This window comes from Oncorhynchus nerka, linkage group LG19 (assembly GCF_034236695.1).
Source record: "Oncorhynchus nerka isolate Pitt River linkage group LG19, Oner_Uvic_2.0, whole genome shotgun sequence".
NCBI lineage: Eukaryota > Metazoa > Chordata > Actinopteri > Salmoniformes > Salmonidae > Oncorhynchus > Oncorhynchus nerka.
This window is the reverse complement of record NC_088414.1, coordinates 2744452-2762690: the sequence shown is the minus strand read 5'-3', so window position 1 is coordinate 2762690 and position 18239 is coordinate 2744452. Positions and strand designations below refer to the sequence as shown.

Below are 18239 nucleotides of genomic sequence, written 5' to 3'. Positions count from 1 at the left end.
TGTTGGAAATTCACTTTCTGCTTATAACTTCAATTTAATGTTGTTGTAGCCTTGTTTTATTATGCATTTATTAATGTCCATGTTTAGTTAATTAAATTGAAAGTTATCAATTGTGATCATGGTCACAGCTCTATCGCAATTGCCAATCAGCTATTATTAGAATGCATTAGATTTAGGTAACAGTCCGTCAGATTAGGCTACAGGTAATAAAACAAACACTGGCTGTTGTTGACAAGCAGTTCATATCCATATGATTCATATTTGATTCAGTGATTGAAATTACAACCCCATTCTCTGTAGCCTATTCCAGCAGGCTATTGGGCAACACAAGATTGGAAACAATACAGGTCTATTCTGTTTGTCAAGTTTTTCTTTATCCTATGTGCTTGACAACACGCCTAGACCAGCTGCGGGAACTGAACGTGGAAGAGAGGAACCATCCTTTCTCAGAAGCACATTATTGGTAGAGTAGAAATGTCTTACTATTGGTAAGCATATAATTGTTCACTAATAATATTAAACAAAGCAGGTAAATACGTCACTTTTCTCTCACACCGGTACAGTTGAAACCGGGATTCATACATGAAGAGCCCACATCTCCAGTGTGCCAGTGGCCATCGAAGATGAGCCTTTGCCTACTGAAGACGCCGAACTGCAGTCAGGTCAAGAACCTGGTGAGGATGACGAGCAGATGAGCTTCCCTGAGACGGTTTCTGACAGTTTGTGCAGAAATTCTTTGGTTTTTGGTTGTTGTCTATATCGTCCCACAACTGTCCCATAGCTTCATCAGCTGTTCGGGTGGCTGGTCTAAGACGATCCCGCAGGTGAAGACGCTGGATGTGGTAGTCATGGGCTGGTGTGGTTACACGTGATCTGCGGTTGTAAGGCCGGTAGGATGAACTGCCAAATTCTCTAAAACAAGTTGGAGGCTGCTTATGGTAAAGAAAGGAACAGTAAATTCTCTGGCAACAGCTCTGGTAGACATTCCGGCAGTCAGCATGCCTATTGCACGCTCACTCAAAACATGAGACATTTGTGGCATTGTGATGCATGACAGAACTTCTCATTTTAGAGTGGCATTTTATTATCCCCAGCACAAGGTGCACCTCTATAATGTTCATGCTGTTTAACCAGCTTCTTGATATGCCAAACCTATCAGGTGGATGGATTATCTTGGCAAAGGAGAAATGCTCACTAACAGAAATAAGCTTTTTGTGCATATGAAACATTTCTGCAATCTCTTATTTCAGTTCATGAAACATGGGACCAACACTTTACATATTACGTTTATATTTTGTTCAGTATGTATTTCCACACTATGAGGGTGGAATAATGATAAAATTGCCCTTTTAGTATAAGAGCTGTTTGAAAAGACTGCCTGAAATTTCTGCCTGTTTTGGAGGGATGGAGTTTTAGCCTGCTTGGTGATGTTCATAGACCAATAAGAAAGAGGGTCCCATACCTCTCTACCAATAACAACGAGTTTTCAGTTCCCCCCTCCCGACTCAGACCACTCTCAGACAGCCCTAGCAAAGTTCTTGCTTGAGAAATTGGCTTTGCTAAAAGCAATTTTGTTAATTTTTGACCATTTGAACTGTTATCACTCACAGTAAGGTACTGTACTTCATTGTTACACAGAAATTATTTAATAATGAGATAAAAATGGCTGCATTGGACATTTAATAGGCTAACCTAAAAACTGGAAAAAGTATCTTTGCAAGTAAACATCTTGAGTTACAAAAACAAATCTCCATCAAAGTAATCTATAAATCAAGGGTAATAAACTTGTTATTAATAACATGTCTCCAACTTATCAAACTCTACAGCCTGGTCTCAGACTAAACATAACATAGTAAATGTAAATCTGGGACAATCAAATGAGTATGATATGTTACGTTTGTTATGATTACTTAAGACAGAAGGTTACTTAAGGCAAAATCAAAAGGATGATGGTTTTTTCGGGGTGGATGGGTAGGTGTATAATGCAAACATCTAGCAGCCCAAAGGTTGCATGTTCGAATCTCCTCACAAACAACTTAGCTAATTAGCAACTTTGCAACTACTTACTACTTTTTAGCTACTTTGCAACTACTTAGCATGTTAGCTAACCCTAAACCTAACTTTAACCCTTTTAGCTAACCCTTCCCCTAACCTTAACTTTAACCCTAACTCCTAGCCTAGCTAATGTTAGTCAGCAGCTAAATTTAGCCACCTAGCTAACGTTAGCAAAAACAAATTGGAATTTGTAACATATTGTACATTTTGCAAATTCGTAACATATTATACAAATGGTGGTCTCAAATGAATACATACCATACGGAACCTGACATCATACTAAATAGAGTGTCTTGGCTTTACGTACAGAATAATATGAAATGCTCTGAGACCAGGTTGTAACTCTAGTGGTCTGTTAGCCTAGAGACTACATTAGCACACTGAGTTTATGCTTAAGGTATTTTGAAAGAGAAGGTTCAGAAGGCGCTTGAGGACATGGATGCAGCTGGCAAGGGGTTAAATCACGTGGGCGCCTGTGAATTTATCACTTAGGCCCATAAAAACTTGTAATTTGAAGAAAGAGAACAAAGAAATTAGGGAGTATAAAATCCCCTTGCGGAGACACTTCTCCGTCATTCATTTATTCAGCCCTTGCTATCCCCCAAAGTGTGCTCCAGCCCAGTCAAACTACGAGTCTGCTCCGAATCAAAAGATGATGCTGCTTCCTTGGGTTTACTGTAGCGTCTTGGCATATCACCTCTTGCTCTGCATTCATTCTATGCCAGTACTGGAGGGGAGAGCCAGCAACAGGTATAAAGCAATGGCGGTGAGTGAATTACGATATAAATGCAGCTGATGTGGAATTCTTTACATTTTGCAGAGCAGTCGCGTTTCATGAGTTGATATTATGGAGTCTGTATGTGGGTCCAGAATCACTCTCCGTGTGTGTTTTGAGAGGGAGAGAGAGAGAGCACATGCGTAAATGTGCACAATGCACGCACTCCTTTCTTGTGAAGGTCTTTAGTAAATCAGTAACTTTGTTGTGCAATTTACAGGTATTCATGGCAAATTATTTTTTTCAAATTATTTGCAGCTATAGGCTACATGTCAATCAACGGGTACTGAAATACGATAGAACAGGTGTGTGTGTGTGTGTGCGTGTGTGAAGCTGAGGGTGACCTTGGTGGAATGTTGATAGAGATTGTATGCCAATGTATGAATAATTAAGGATGCAAACTATTTTCCCAGGGATTTGTAACAGACCATTAGTGACACGCTAATGACATGGTAACAAACTGGGTCGAGCCTTTACACCTTGATAGCCCTCAATATTTTCAATTGGTAGACAGACATGACAAAGGAGAAGCCCTAGACACAATACTTGCCTCTCAGATTTCACATTGGAGCTGGGCTTTGTGTACAGTTAATGACAACATTAAGTGGCCCTTCGCTGCAAGAGAGATAACATAAGGAGTTATTCATACAGAAGGAGTGTGGGAGTGGTTTGGAATGCTTCAGGCCAATTAGGTGGAAAAATACTTAGGTCTGAACTCTGAAGATAAATGCTTTTCTTATTCCATTTAATTTAATGCTTGGCTATTGTAGGAGGTGACTATATACACTGAGTTGCGAAATATTAGGAACACTCTTTCCTGCTCTTTCCATGACATAGACTGACCAGGTGAATCCAGATGAAAGCTATGATCCCATATTAATGTTACTTGTTAAATCCACTTCAATCAGTGTAGATGAAGGAGAGGTGACAATTTAAAGAAGGATTTATAAGCCTTGAGACAATGGAGACATAGATTGTGTATGTGTGCCATTCAGAGGGTGAATGGGCAAGACAAAATATTTAAGTGCCCTTGAACAGGGTATGGCAGTAGGTACCAGGCACACAGGCACACGCTGCTGAGATTTTCAAGCTCAACAGTTTCCCGTGTATCAAGAATGGTCCACCACCCAAAGGACATCCAGTCAACTTCACACAACTGTGGGAAGGATTGGAGTCATCATGGGCCAGCATCCTTATGGAATGTTTCTGACACCTTGTAGAGTCCATGTTCTGACAAATTGAGTCTGTTCTTAGGGCAAAAGGGGGTGCAACTCAATATTAGAAAGGTGTTCCTAATGTTTGTACACTCAGTGTATGTGACAAGATTGCGCTACTAAGCGCAAGATATAGACAAGGTGCATTTCACCCAAAGATAGACAGAGAGCTGCTTCCTGTAGAAAAAAGTGGTATGTGGGGGAAGAAGTCAAACCTGAATAGAACACTGCTACTCATGGGGCAGGAGTTAAAGAGTGTCTCAGCATGAGCCCAACATGAGGGGAGGCCTCCAGCAGTATGACATGATTTATGTTGTAGCCAATTGGAGATAACACGTCACTTCTCCTATTTCTCACATGCTGACCAGACCGCACACGTGCGTGTTGATTTTGTCCACCCACACCAGATGCGATTAGGACACGCAGGTTGAAATATCACATCAAACTCTGAAACAACTATATTAATTTGGGGACAGGTCAAAAAGTATTAACCATTTATAGCAATTTAGCTAGCTAGCTTGCTGTTGCTAGCTAATTTGTCCTGGGATATCAAATATTGGGTTGTTATTTTACCTGAAATGCACAAGCTCCTCTACTCGACAATTAATCCACAGATAAAAGGGTAAACTGAGTTTGTTTCTAGTAATCTCTCCTCCTTTTGGCTTCTTCTTCTTCTTTCGACGTAATATGGCGGTTGGCAACCAATTTTAAGGTGTATTACCACTATCTGTTGGAGTGTGGACCTCAGTTCATCTTTCAATCACCTACGTGGGTATATGCTCCTATTAGCCAATGAGGAGATGTGAGAGGGGAGTTCTATTTTAGCGCCTGGCTCTGCAGATGTGTGCGAGCAGTGTGGGTGCAATTATTGAATAACATCTATGCGTACATTTATTTTACAACGCTTGCGCACGTGACGTGAGCGGTGTGGTCAAGTCAAATAAAAGAATATAATAACATTTTATTTGTCACACAGAAGATGTTATTGCGGGTGTAGCTAAATGCTTGTGTCTCTAACACTGTAGTAATATCTAACAGTAATATTGAACAATTTCACAACAATACACACAAATCTAAAGTAAAGGAATGGAATTAAGAATATATAAATATTTTTGGCGAGCAATGTCAGAGTTAGATACAGTAGAATACTGTATACTCCTTTGTTTTGTTGACGTTGGGTGAGAGGTTATTTTCCTGACACCACACTTCCTGGGCCCTCACCTCCTCCCTGTAGGTTGTCTGGTCATTGTTGGTAATCAGGCCTACTATTGTTGTGTCGACTGCAAACTTGATGATTGAGTTGGAGTTGAATGCTGAGCTATAGTCAATGAATAGCATAGGTATGAATTCTTACGTAGGTATTTTGCCCAGATGGGATAGGGCAGTGTGCAGCGATTGCATCACACTGCGCTAAGCAAATTGAAGTGGGTCTAGGGTGTCAGGTAAGGTAGAGATGATATGATCCTTGACTAGTCTCTCAAAGCACTTCATGATGACAGAAGTTTAGTTCAGTTACCTTTGCTTTCTTGGGTACAAGAACAATGGTGGACATCTTGAAGCATGAGGGGACAGTAAACTGGGATTGGGAATATGTCCGTACACACTCCAGCCATCTGGTCTGCGCATGCTCTGAGGACGCGACTAGGGATGCCTTCTGGGCCGGCAGCCTTGTGAGGGTTAACACGTTTAAATGTCTTACTCATGTCGGCCACGGAGAAGGAGAGCCCATAGTCCTTGGTAGCGGGCCACGTCAGTGGCACTGTGTTATCCACAAAGCGGGCGAGACGTCGGTGTCCGTGACGTGGCTGGTTTTCCCTTTGTTGTCCGTGATTGTCTGTATCCCCTGCCACAAACGTGTCTGAGCCGTTGATGTCTGAGCCGTTGATGTCGCTCATGTCTGAGCCGTTGAATTGTGATTCCACTTTGTCCCTCCCTTACGGAGGGAATAACTACACTATTTGTATTCGGCCATATTCCCAGTCACCTTGCCATGGTTAAATGTGATGGTTCGCGCTTTCAATTTTCCGCGAATGCTTCCATCTATCCATGGTATGTTTTAATAGTCACAGTGGTTACAACATCTCCTATACACTTCCTGATAAACTCAGTCACCATATCAGTATATGCGTTGATATTATTCTCGGAGGCTACCCGGGACATATCCGATCAAAACAATCCTGAAGCTGGTCATATCAGCATTGAATAGTCCTTAGCACGGGTACTTCCTGTTTGAGTTTCTGCCTATAGGAAGGGAGGAGAAAAATTTAGTTGTGATCAGCCGGGGAGGGCCTTGTAAGCATCCCGGAAGATGGAGTAGCAGTGGTCAAGCGTTTTAGCAGCGCGAGTATTACAGTCAATGTGTTGATATAATTTCTGCATGCTTATCCTCAAATTTTCTTTGTTTAAATCCCCAGCTACGATAAATGCGGCCTCGGGATATGTGGTTTCCAGTTTGCATAAAGTCCATTGTCCATTGTGTAAAATGGCAGCAATGAAGAAGGCTTTATGTGTCCCCAACCGATTGTGTTTTTTTGTTTGTTCATTTGCGTTTTTTGTAACAGATTTTTAAACTTATTTTGTACATAATTTTTTCGCTACCGTCTCTTATGACCGAAAATAACTTCTGGGCATCAGGACTGCGATTACTCACCACAGACTGACAGTATCCTTTTTTTTCTGACGAGTCTGACGAGCCCGACGCGAGCAATATACTGCTTTCTCGGGAACAGGCCCAGATCCCCGTGATGTGCATGAAGAAGAGGCAGAGAAAAATGGGCCAAAGGGCGGGCTGCTTTCTGAGAATTCTTAGGCGATCGAATAAACCCCAACTTCATTCCATTCTGCTAGCAAATGTGAAATCTTTGGAAAATAAAATGGATGATTAATGCAAGATTTTACTACCAAAGTACGGAGGGAATAACTACACTGCTTCAAAGAGTCGTGGCCGAACGACGTCATACAGCTGGCTGATTATACGCTGTACCTGCAGGATAGAACAGCAGCGTCTAGTAAGACAAGGGGCAGCGGACTATGTATTTTTGTAAAACAGCTGGTGCACGATATCTAAGGAAGTCTCGAGCTATTGCTCTCCTGGGGTAGAGTATCTCATGATAAGCTGTAGACCACACTATCTACCTAGAGAGTTTTCATCTGTATTTTTTGTAGCTGTTTACATACCACAACAGTCAGAGGCTGGTCTAAGACAGCAATTGAATGAGCTGTACGCCATAAGCAAACAAGTAAATACTCACACAGAGGCGGCGCTCCCAGTAGCCAGGGACTTTAATGCAGGGAGACTTGAATCCGTTTTACCAAATTTCTATCATCATGTTAAATATGCAACTATAGGAAAAAAAATCTGTACCACCTTTACTTCACACACAGAGATGCATACAAAGCTCTCCCTCACCCCCCACTTGGCAAATCTGACCATAATTCTATCCTCCTGAATCCTGTGTACAAGACAAAATTAAAGCAGGAAGCACCAGTGACTTGATCAATAAAAAATTTAAAAAATCAATAAGGAAGTGGTCAGATGAAGCAGATGTTAAGCTAGAGGACTGTTTTGCTAGCACAGACTGGAATATGAACCATCAAAAAGACAAAGCATCAACACAGGACTAAGATCGAATCGTATTACACCGGCTCTGAAGCTCGTCGGATGTTGCAGGGATTGCTAATCATTACAGACTACAAAGGGAAGCACAGCTGAGAGCTGCCCAATGACACGAGCCTACCAGACGAGGTAAACTACTTCTATGCTCGCTTTGAGGCAAATAACACTGAAACATTCATAAGAGCACCAGCTGTTCCAGACGACTGTGTGATCAAGCTCTCCGCAGCCAATGTGAGTAAGACATTTATACAGGTCAACATTTTTTTTTTTATTTTATTTCACCTTTATTTAACCAGGTAGGCTAGGCTCATTTGCAACTACGACCTGGCCAAGATAAAGCATAGCAGTGTGAACAGACAACACAGAGTTACACATGGAGTAAACAATTAACAAGTCAATAACACAGTAGGAAAAAAAGGGGAGTCTATATACATTGTGTGCAAAAGGCATGAGGAGGTAGGCGAATAATTACAATTTTGCAGATTAACACTGGAGTGATAAATGATCAGATGGACATGTACAGGTAGAGATATTGGTGTGCAAAAGAGCAGAAAAGTAAATAAATAAAAACAGTATGGGGATAAGGTAGGTGAAAATGGGTGGGCTATTTACCAATAGACTATGTACAGCTGCAGCGATCGGTTAGCTGCTCAGATAGCAGATGTTTGAAGTTGGTGAGGGAGATAAAAGTCTCCAACTTCAGCGATTTTTGCAATTCGTTCCAGTCACAGGCAGCAGAGTATTGGAACGAAAGGCGGCCAAATGAGGTGTTGGCTTTAGGGATGATCAGTGAGATACACCTGCTGGAGCGTGTGCTACGGATGGGTGTTGCCATCGTGACCAGTGAACTGAGATAAGGCGGAGCTTTACCCAGCATGGACTTGTAGATGACCTGGAGCCAGTGGGTCTGGCGACGAATATGTAGCGAGGGCCAGCCAACTAGAGCATACAAGTCGCAGTGGTGGGTGGTATAAGGTGCTTTAGTGACAAAACGGATGGCACTGTGATAAACTGCATCCAGTTTGCTGAGTAGAGTGTTGGAAGCAATTTTGTAGATGACATCGCCAAAGTCGAGGATCGGTAGGATAGTCAGTTTTACTAGGGTAAGTGAAGGAGGCTTTGTTGCGGAATAGAAAGCCGACTCTTGATTTGATTTTCGATTGGAGATGTTTGATATGAGTCTGGAAGGAGAGTTTACAGTCTAGCCAGACACCTAGGTACTTATAGATGTCCACATATTCAAGGTCGGAACCATCCAGGGTGGTGATGCTGGTCAGGCTTGCGGGTGCAGGCAGCGAACGGTTGAAAAGCATGCATTTGGTTTTACTAGCGTTTAAGAGCAGTTGGAGGCCACGGAAGGAGTGTTGTATGGCATTGAAGCTTGTTTGGAGGTTAGATAGCACAGTGTCCAAGCATGGGCCGGAAGTATATAAAATGGTGTCGTCTGCATAGAGGTGGATCAGGGAATCGCCCGCAGCAAGAGCAACATCATTGATATATACAAAGAAAAGACTTGGCCCGAGAATTGAACCCTGTGGCACCCCCATAGAGACTGCCAGAGGACCGGACAGCATGCCCTCCGATTTGACACACTGAACTCTGTCTGCAAAGTAATTGGTGAACCAGGCAAGGCAGTCATCCGAAAAACCGAGGCTACTGAGTCTGCCGATAAGAATATGGTGATTGACAGAGTCGAAAGCCTTGGCAAGGTCGATGAAGACGGCTGCACAGTACTGTCTTTTATCGATGGCGGTTATGATATCGTTTAGTACTTTGAGCGTGGCTGAGGTGCACCCGTGACCGGCTCGGAAACCAGATTGCACAGCGGAGAAGGTACGGTGGGATTCGAGATGGTCAGTGACCTGTTTGTTGACTTGGCTTTCGAAGACCATAGATAGGCAGGGCAGGATGGATATAGGTCTGTAACAGTTTGGGTCCAGGGTGTCTCCCCCTTTGAAGAGGGGGATGACTGCGGCAGCTTTCCAATCCTTGGGGATCTCAGACGATATGAAAGAGAGGTTGAACAGGCTGGTAATAGGGGTTGCGACAATGGCGGCGGATAGTTTCAGAAATAGAGGGTCCAGATTCACAAGGCCGCAGGGCCAGATGGATTACCAGGATGTGTACTCCAAACATGGGCTGACCAACTGGCAAGTGTCTTCACTGACATTTTTAACCTCTCCCTGTCCGAGTCTGTAATACCAAAATGTTTTAAGCAGACCACCAAGAGCACTAAGGTAACCTGTCTAAATGACTACTGACTCGTAGCACTCACGACTGCTCACATCAATACCATTATCCCAGAAACTCTAGACCCACTCCAATTTGCATACCGCCCAACATATCCACAGATGATGCAATCTCTATTGCACTACACACAGCCTTTTCCTACCTGGACAAAAAGAACATCTATGTGAGAATGCTATTCATTGACTACAGCTCAGCGTTCAACACCATAGTGCCCCTAAAGCTCATCAATAAGCCAAGGACCCTGGGACTAAACACCTCCCTCTGCAACTGGATCCTGGACTTCTTGACAGGCTGCCCCCAGGTGGTAAGGGTAGAAAACAACACATCCGCCACGCTAATCCTCAACACAGGGTCCCCTCAGGGGTGCCTGCTCAGTCTCCTCCTATACTCCCTGTTCCCTCATGACTGCACGGCCAGGCACAACTCCAACACCATTATTAAGTTTGCCAATGACACAACCGTGGTACAGTGGTTCCTCCATTTAAAGTTGCAGCGTACTGCGGCGCAGCTTGCGTGGTGCAGCAGAATTCTATGGCACGTTTTTAAAGTATGAACTACTTGTACCATTAATGGTTGTTAGTGCTAGTTTGACCACCAGAGACATTTTTGAGAAGCATTTGATAGCCTTCAATAATGGCTCTACTAGAGAATGCGGGCATGCGGGAGACCGGGGTTCAATTCCCAGATGGGGAGGAAGGAGTAGGCTGTCCTTGTAAATAAGAATTTGTTCTTAACTGATTCCATATGTGTTATTTCATAGTTGTGATGTCTTCACTATTATTCTACAGTGTAGAAAATAGTAAAATAAAGTAAAACCCTAGAATGAGTAGCTGTGTCCAAACTTTTGACTGGTACTTGCTTAATTAATTTGATAAATATTATGGTGTTCCTATTCCAAGAAAAATGAAAAGCCCTCTGGGTGTCCGTTAGGATGGAACTGAAAATATGGCGCTGTACAACGTGACGGCCGGGAGTACATTACTGGACAATTTAGCTAAAGAATCCCTATGTCGTGCGGGCATGCGAGAGACGGGTTAAATTCCCCGTCGGGGAGGAAGGAGTAAGCTGTCCTTGTAAATAATAATTTGTTCTTAACTGACTTGCCTGGTTAAATAAAGGTTACAGAGAGCACAATATTTCTACACCCTAATATTTTAAATCTAGTCTAACCAACATCCAAATGGAGAGTCAGTGAAAATAAAAATCTGACCAGTCCCCATGCTTGTCTCAAAGCATAGCAAAACGGGGCTAAAATAGTTGCAATCCCATTGTGCGCCACTCGGGAGCCATGAACAATATGACCAATATGTATTGTCCTGCTAATAACAGGGTTAATAATATATCTGTGAGAATATCCAAAGGGCTTTTATATAATTCTAAATTAATAATAATAATAATAATAATAATAATAATCACTTTGTGACATGGGGTGAGACATTGTTACTAATTTCTAAATAAAGCCAGTTTGTTATTTAGAATTATTTATTTCTGTTTTTAGAGGGAGAGAAAACAAAAACCTACAATCATCTCATGGGTCTCCCAATTGAGAGCGGCACGGTTATTGAACCAGCATTGTAGCAACACAGTTGGCACTGCTATGCAATGTCATAGACCATTGCCCCACTCAGGCGCTGTATAACATGACTGGTCGGGAGTGGCCTACACTACTACATTAACACCAAAATAATCCTAACAAAATCAAATAAGAAAACAACAACAGTTTTAGTAAGTAATAATTATCAGTTTCTATTTAGGTTTATGTCACCCATTCATTGTTAGTTAGAGACACAGTAGGATAAACTCCCCTTGCGCTGGTCTGGAGCAATGAATTGGTGACGCAGGGTACCGTACTAAACCACAAATGACCTCTAAGTTCCGCGGCGTAAGCTCACAATTTTTAAAGGAGGAACCACTGTAGGCCTGATCACAGACAACGATGAGACAGCCTTTAGAGAGGACGTCAGAGACCTGGCCGTGTGGTGCCAGGACAACAACCTCTCCCTCAATGTGATCAAGGCAAAGGAGATGATTGTGGACTACAGGAAAAAGAGGACCGAGCACGCCTCATTCTCATCGATGGGGCTGCAGTGGAGCAGGTTGAGAGCGTCAAGTTCCTTGGCGTCCACATCACCAACAAACTAACATGGTCCAAGCACACCAAGACAGTAATGATGAAGGCACGACAAAACCTATTCCCCCTCAGGAGACCTAAAAGATTTTGGCATGGGACCTCAGATCCTCAAAAGGTTCTACATCTGCACTATCGAGAGCATCACTGCCTGGTATGGCAACTGCTCGGCCTCCGACCCCAAGGCACTAAAGAGGCTGAGTGGGAATGTTCAGCTCGGATGCCAGGGTAAGGTCCAAAAACCTCTTGTTGGCCCCAGAGTCAATGAGAACCCGGAGAGATTTGGACTGGTCTCCCCACAGCAGAATGGCTTGAAAAGGGGTGCGAGCAGAGGAGGCAGGAACGTTCTCCATATGGCCCACCAGAGTTCTTGCTCCTACCGATGAGCCTGGTTTCTTTAACCTCTTTGAGATATGTGGGACGCTAGCACCTGGCCAAAAGCCAGGGAAAATGCAGAGTGCCAAATTCAAATGAATTACTATAAAAATCAAACTTTCATTAACTTAAATCACACATGCAAGATAGCAAATTAAAGCTACACTTGTTGTGAATCCAGCCAACATGTCAAATTTCAAAAAGGCTTTTTGGCGAAAGCAAATGATGCTATTATATAAGGATAGCACCTCCCTAAACAAAGAGAGAAAAGCATATTTCAACCCTGCAGGCGTGACACAAAACACAGAAATAAAAAAGAATTCATGCCTTACCTTTAACAAGCTTCTTTTGTTGGCACTCCAATATGTCCCATAAACATCACAAATGGTCATTTTGTTCGATTAATTCCATCGATATGTATCCAAAATGTCCATTTATTTGGCGCGTTTGATCCAGAAAAACACCGTTCAACTTGCACAACGTGACTACAAAATATCTCAAAAGTTACCTGTAAACTTTGCCAAAACATTTCAAACTACTTTTGTAATACAACTTTAGATATTTTTTAAAGTAAATAATCGATAAATTTGAAGACAGGATGATCCGTGTTCAATACAGGAAGAAAACAAACTGTAGCTAGCTTTCTGGTCACGCGCCTCTATCTAACAGTACACTTCAAGTGACACTCGTTCAAGGTGGCTGTACTTCTGCATTACACAAAGGAAAAACCTCAACCAATTTCTAAAGACTGTTGACATCCAGTGGAAGCGATAGGAACTACAAGAAGGTCCCTTAGAAATCTGGATTCCCAATGAAACCCCATTGAAAAGAGAGTGACCTCAAAAAAAAAAAAATCGGAATGGTTTGTCCTCGGGGTTTCGCCTGTTAAATAAGTTCTGTTATACTCACAGACATGATTCAAACAGTTTTAGAAACTTCAGAGTGTTTTCTATCCAAATACTAATAATATGCATATCTTATCTTCTGGGGATGAGTAGCAGGCAGTTGAATTTGGGCATTTCATCCGGACGTGAAAATACTGCCCCCTGTCACCAAGAAGTTAAAGGACAAAATGAGTCTCGCAATACAGACAACTCTTCGTGTCGATCCTGTATTGCCGTTCCGCTGGCGACAGCCCAGCTCTGCCTAGTAGCATAGGCTCAGGAAGCGGTGACTCGGCCGTCTTCGGCAGCCCTCGGGGCAGGCTGGGAAGCCTCGGGTTCTCTCGGTAATGAGATCATTGGGAGCTTCCGGGACGACTCGGCAGCATGGTGGCATCCCTGTGCGTGTGAGCGAAATCTAATTTCCTCTCCCTTCGTCATTCCCTTAATCGCCCATTTATACGGATGGTCAAAGCGATGAGGGAATCGAGCTCCATTGGTAACTCCTGGGTCGTCCTTGACCACCTCCGAGACGCCGTGCAGGAACATATCAAACAGTGCCTCTTGATTCCAATTCTCCGCTGCCAACGTGCGGAAATCCACCACATGATCAGCTACACTGCGGGAGTCCGGCCAAAGCTGGATTAGCTTGAAAGTCCTTCCTCACTTCTCCCACGAACCCCTCCAGACTAACGCATATGGCTGGCTGTTGTTCCCACATGGCAGTAGCCCAGGTGAGAGCCCTCCTTGACATCAGCGTGATGAGGTAGGCTATCTTGGAGCGATTTGAGGGGAAGGAGGAGGGCTTGAAGCTCGAAGATGAGGGCACACTGAGCTAGGAACGCCCGACAGGTGCTCGGCTCTCCATTGAAGTGTTCTGGAGGAGGGAAGCGGGGCTCCCGAGAAGGTGGAGTGACCGATGAGACGACGCTGCTGTGGGGTTTCCACCGTGGTAGGCGGCCTCCCAGATAACCCGTGGAATTGCTCCAGAAAACTGTCTAACGCCTGGTCATGGTGTTCAGCCAACGTTTGGACCCCCTCCACAAGGCCACGAAGAAATTCCTTGTGAATACCAATGTTGGCTCCCTGGGTGGAGATGGCGTTGCGCAGCTGACCTGGGTCTGCTGGGTCAGTCATGGCCAGTTCGTACTATCAGGAATCAAAGCAAGAACCAGGTGCAGATGGTGTCAAAGTAACAATGTTTATTACAGCAACAGGGGTAAAGGTACAGGACGGCAGGCAGGCAGACTCAGGTCAGGCAGAGGTCGGTAATCCAGAAGTGGGGCAAAGGTACAGGACGGCAGGCAGGATCAGGGTCAGGGGCAGGCAGAGTGGACAGACGGGTGGATACAGGGTCAGGACAGGCAAGAGTGAAAAACCAGGAGAACGAGAAAAGAGAAACTGGGGAAAGCAGGAGCTGACACAAAACGTTGGTTGACTTGACAAACAAGACGAACTGGCAACAGACAAACAGAACACAGGTATAAATACACAGTGGATAATGGGGAAGATGAGCGACACCTGGAGGGGAGTGGAGACAATCACAAAGACAGGTGAAACAGATCAGGGTGTGACATATTTAAGCATTTAGTGCTACAGCATAGCAAAATAAAATAAAAACTGAAATCGAGAAAATATCACGCTGGGCGGACCGTTATATATATTTTTAACTTGCAATAGTTTAAAAGGCCATTAAGGACACATGATCACCTCATTCAAAATTGCCAAGCTCCTAAAACCATTTTTTTCTCAAAAAGGGACCACATAAATTATCACCATGCAAATTAATAATTGGTTTAGAAGACAAAATAAGAATCTAGCCTATTAAAACAGACAGCAGGTCATTTTTGATTGTGCAACCTTTTCCATTTTGCCTTTATTTTACTAGGCAAGTCAGTTAAGAACAAATTCTTATTTTCAATGACGGCCTAGGAACAGTGGGTTAACTGCCTGTTCAGGGGCAGAACGACAGATTTGTACCTTGTCAGCTCGGGGGTTTGAACTTGCAACCTTTCGGTTACTAGTCCAATGCTCTAACCACTAGGCTACCCTGCCGAACTTAGCAACCCTTTAAGCAATGGGAGGGTGTAGTAAAGGCTTTTCTTATGCACAATGCAACTCCGCGTGCCTGGATACATTGTGGTATTGTGGTTACGGTACCACAAAATCCATGGACTTTGCTTTTCTGGCTATGACACTCACAGCCATGATAAATATGTCATCATAACTGTGAGTGGACCAAGTCATTTGGCGTCACTCTAAAGCGGAAAGGTGGAATAAATGAGTCAGGAGTAGGTTTTCTTGATTGAACACAGTTCTCTATTGAGGGATTTTGGTCAATACAAACACTCCAACATAATCAATGAAAATCTCCCCAGGAAAAACATACATCTTATTCTCCAGATGAAACAGGAACACAATACGATTATCTTTAAACTACAACAAAAGTCACAGGTTTGTCTTAATGGTTCTTCGTGGATAGCTCCCCTCTCTTGGTGGCCATCCTCCAGAGATAGTTTTCCCCCCTTATCTGCTGGTTCCATATGTAACTGAAATGGCTAGCTAGTTAGCGGTGGTGTGCGCTAATAGCATATAGCGCTAATAGCATTTCAATCAATGAATCAATCAGTGATGTCACTCGCTCTGAGACCTGAAGTAGTTGTTCCCCTTGCTCTGCAAGGGCTGTGGCTTTTGTGGCGTGATGGGTAATGATGCTTTGTGAGTGTCAGTTGTTAATGTGTGCAGAGGGTCCCTGGTTCAAGCCCAGGTAGTGGCGAGGAGAGGGACAGAAGCTATACTGTTACATTGATTCTGTTGACCCGGATCACTGGTTAAATATACCATGGCTGTTAGCCAATTAGCTTTCAGGGCTCAAACCACCCAGTTATTAATACAAAATATACTACAGAGGAATGACATGTTTGTAGGTACCGCTGACAACAGAGTACACCGTTGTGTTTCCTAATCCCCACTTTGTGCAATGGCCGTTGACATCAGGCATTGGTAAAGAGCCTGAAAGTCAAACACACATGGGATGTACTTTGTGAATTGAACACTTTCAAACTGCTGAGGAGATTTACTGTTGGATTTACTGTCTTTTTGTATCACTAACGATACCTTTAAAATGACTTTCCTATTGGATCCATTCCAAAGATATGACATACCTGTCCATGACCTTGTTGGCACAGTCCTTTGTGACCTTACCACCAATTTTGCTTAACCTTGCAATCTGTGTTAAAAGAGACAGTTTGAAAAGCCAGAAGTTATGCAGTAACCTCTGTCTCAGTACTTAAAACAATTCTACATGTATCGCTTTTGGTAGTGTGATAAATGCTAACTAAATCTAAAGTGTAAATGAAATTTCACCATCAGATTCTGTGCATCCACACTTTGGAGCTGCTTCTCTGGTTGCTCTTAGTCTTGCTCCGTCTACAATAAGGAAAATCCCATCTATTCTACCCTGTGAAAGGTTTGACATTTCCCACTGACTCTTCAGTTTCTCTTACCCCATCTAGGCGTGTCCCCATTAACTTCATCCTGGACTGGGGTAGAGGGAGAACAAGACTGGCTTTCTGCCTTTTTTGGGACTGCCCAGATGAACTTCTGGATAGTCCTGCAACAAACATTTTAAGATCTTATTCACATCAGCTACAGAGAGTGAGATCACACAGTTGTCCGGAACAGCTGGTGCTCTCCTGCATGGTTCAATGTTGCTTGCCTCGAAACGAGCATAGAAGGCATTTAGATTGTCATCACTGGGCAGCTCACGGTTGGGTATCCCTTTGTAATCTGTGATAGTTTGCAAGCCCGGCCACATCCTTTGAGCATTAGAGCTGGCGTAGTAGGAGTTGATCTTAGTTCTGTATTGATGATTTTCCTGTTTGATGGCTCGTCAGAGGTTGTACCAGGATTTCCTATAAGCACCTGGATTAGTGTCATGCTCCTTGAAAGTGGCAGCTCTAGTCTTTAGCTCAATGTGGATGTTGCCTGTAATCTATGGCTTCTGGTTGGGGTATGTACGTACGGTCACTGTGGGGAAGACGTTGCCGATGCCTTTTTAATGAAGCCGGTGACGGATGTGGTAAAGTCCTCAATGTTATTGGAGGAATCCCGGAACATTCCAGTCAGTGCTAGCGACACAGTCCTGTAGCTTAGCATTCGATTCATCGGACCACTTCTGTATTGAGCGTGTTTTTGCTTGGAAACAGGAAGCAGGAGGATAGAGTTATGGTCTGATTTGTTGAGTGAGGGCAAGGAAAGGGCCTTGCATGTGTTTCTGCGTGTGTAGTAAAGGTGATTTGAGTTTTTTGCCTCTAGTTGCACAGATGACATGCTGGTAAAAATAAGGTAAAACCTGTTTCCCTGCATTAAAATTTACCAGCCACAAGAAACGCTGACTCTGAATGTGCATTTTCTTGTCAGCCTATGGCCCTATACAGCACGTTGAGTGTCGTCTTAGTGCCAGCATTGGTTTGTGGTGACAAATAGACAGCTAGGAAAAATATAGTTGAAAACGTGGTGAATAGTAAGGTCTGCAGCTTGTCATGAGGTATTCTTTCTCAGGCGAGCAAAAACTTGAGACTTCCTTAACATTAGAGATCGTGCATCAGCGATTGTTAACAAAAAGACACACCCCTCCTCCATTCGTCTTACCCAAGTCTGCAGTCCGGTCTTGATGATGCATAGAAAAAAACAAGATGTACAGCATATTCGTTTTTTAGTCTCGAACGGAGCTCATCCAGTTTGTTCTCCAGTGACTGCATGTTCGCCAACAGAACAGAGGGCAATGGTGAAGAAGATGGTGCCGACAGACATGGCAACTATGCGTCTAGTTCCTAAGCAACTTTGCAGTTTTATTTTTTTGTGTGTGTTATTTCTTACATTATTACCCCAGAACGCTTGTGTTATTACATACAGCCGGAAATACATTTTGGATATCAAAGCG

At 43.4% G+C, this 18239-nt stretch overlaps 1 pseudogene; it reads left to right on the top strand.

Moving 5' to 3' along the window:
- Positions 1 to 2647: 2647 nt before the first annotated feature.
- LOC115146967 (stromelysin-3-like) overlaps positions 2648 to 18239 on the top strand; it is a 49347-nt pseudogene continuing 33755 nt past the window's right edge.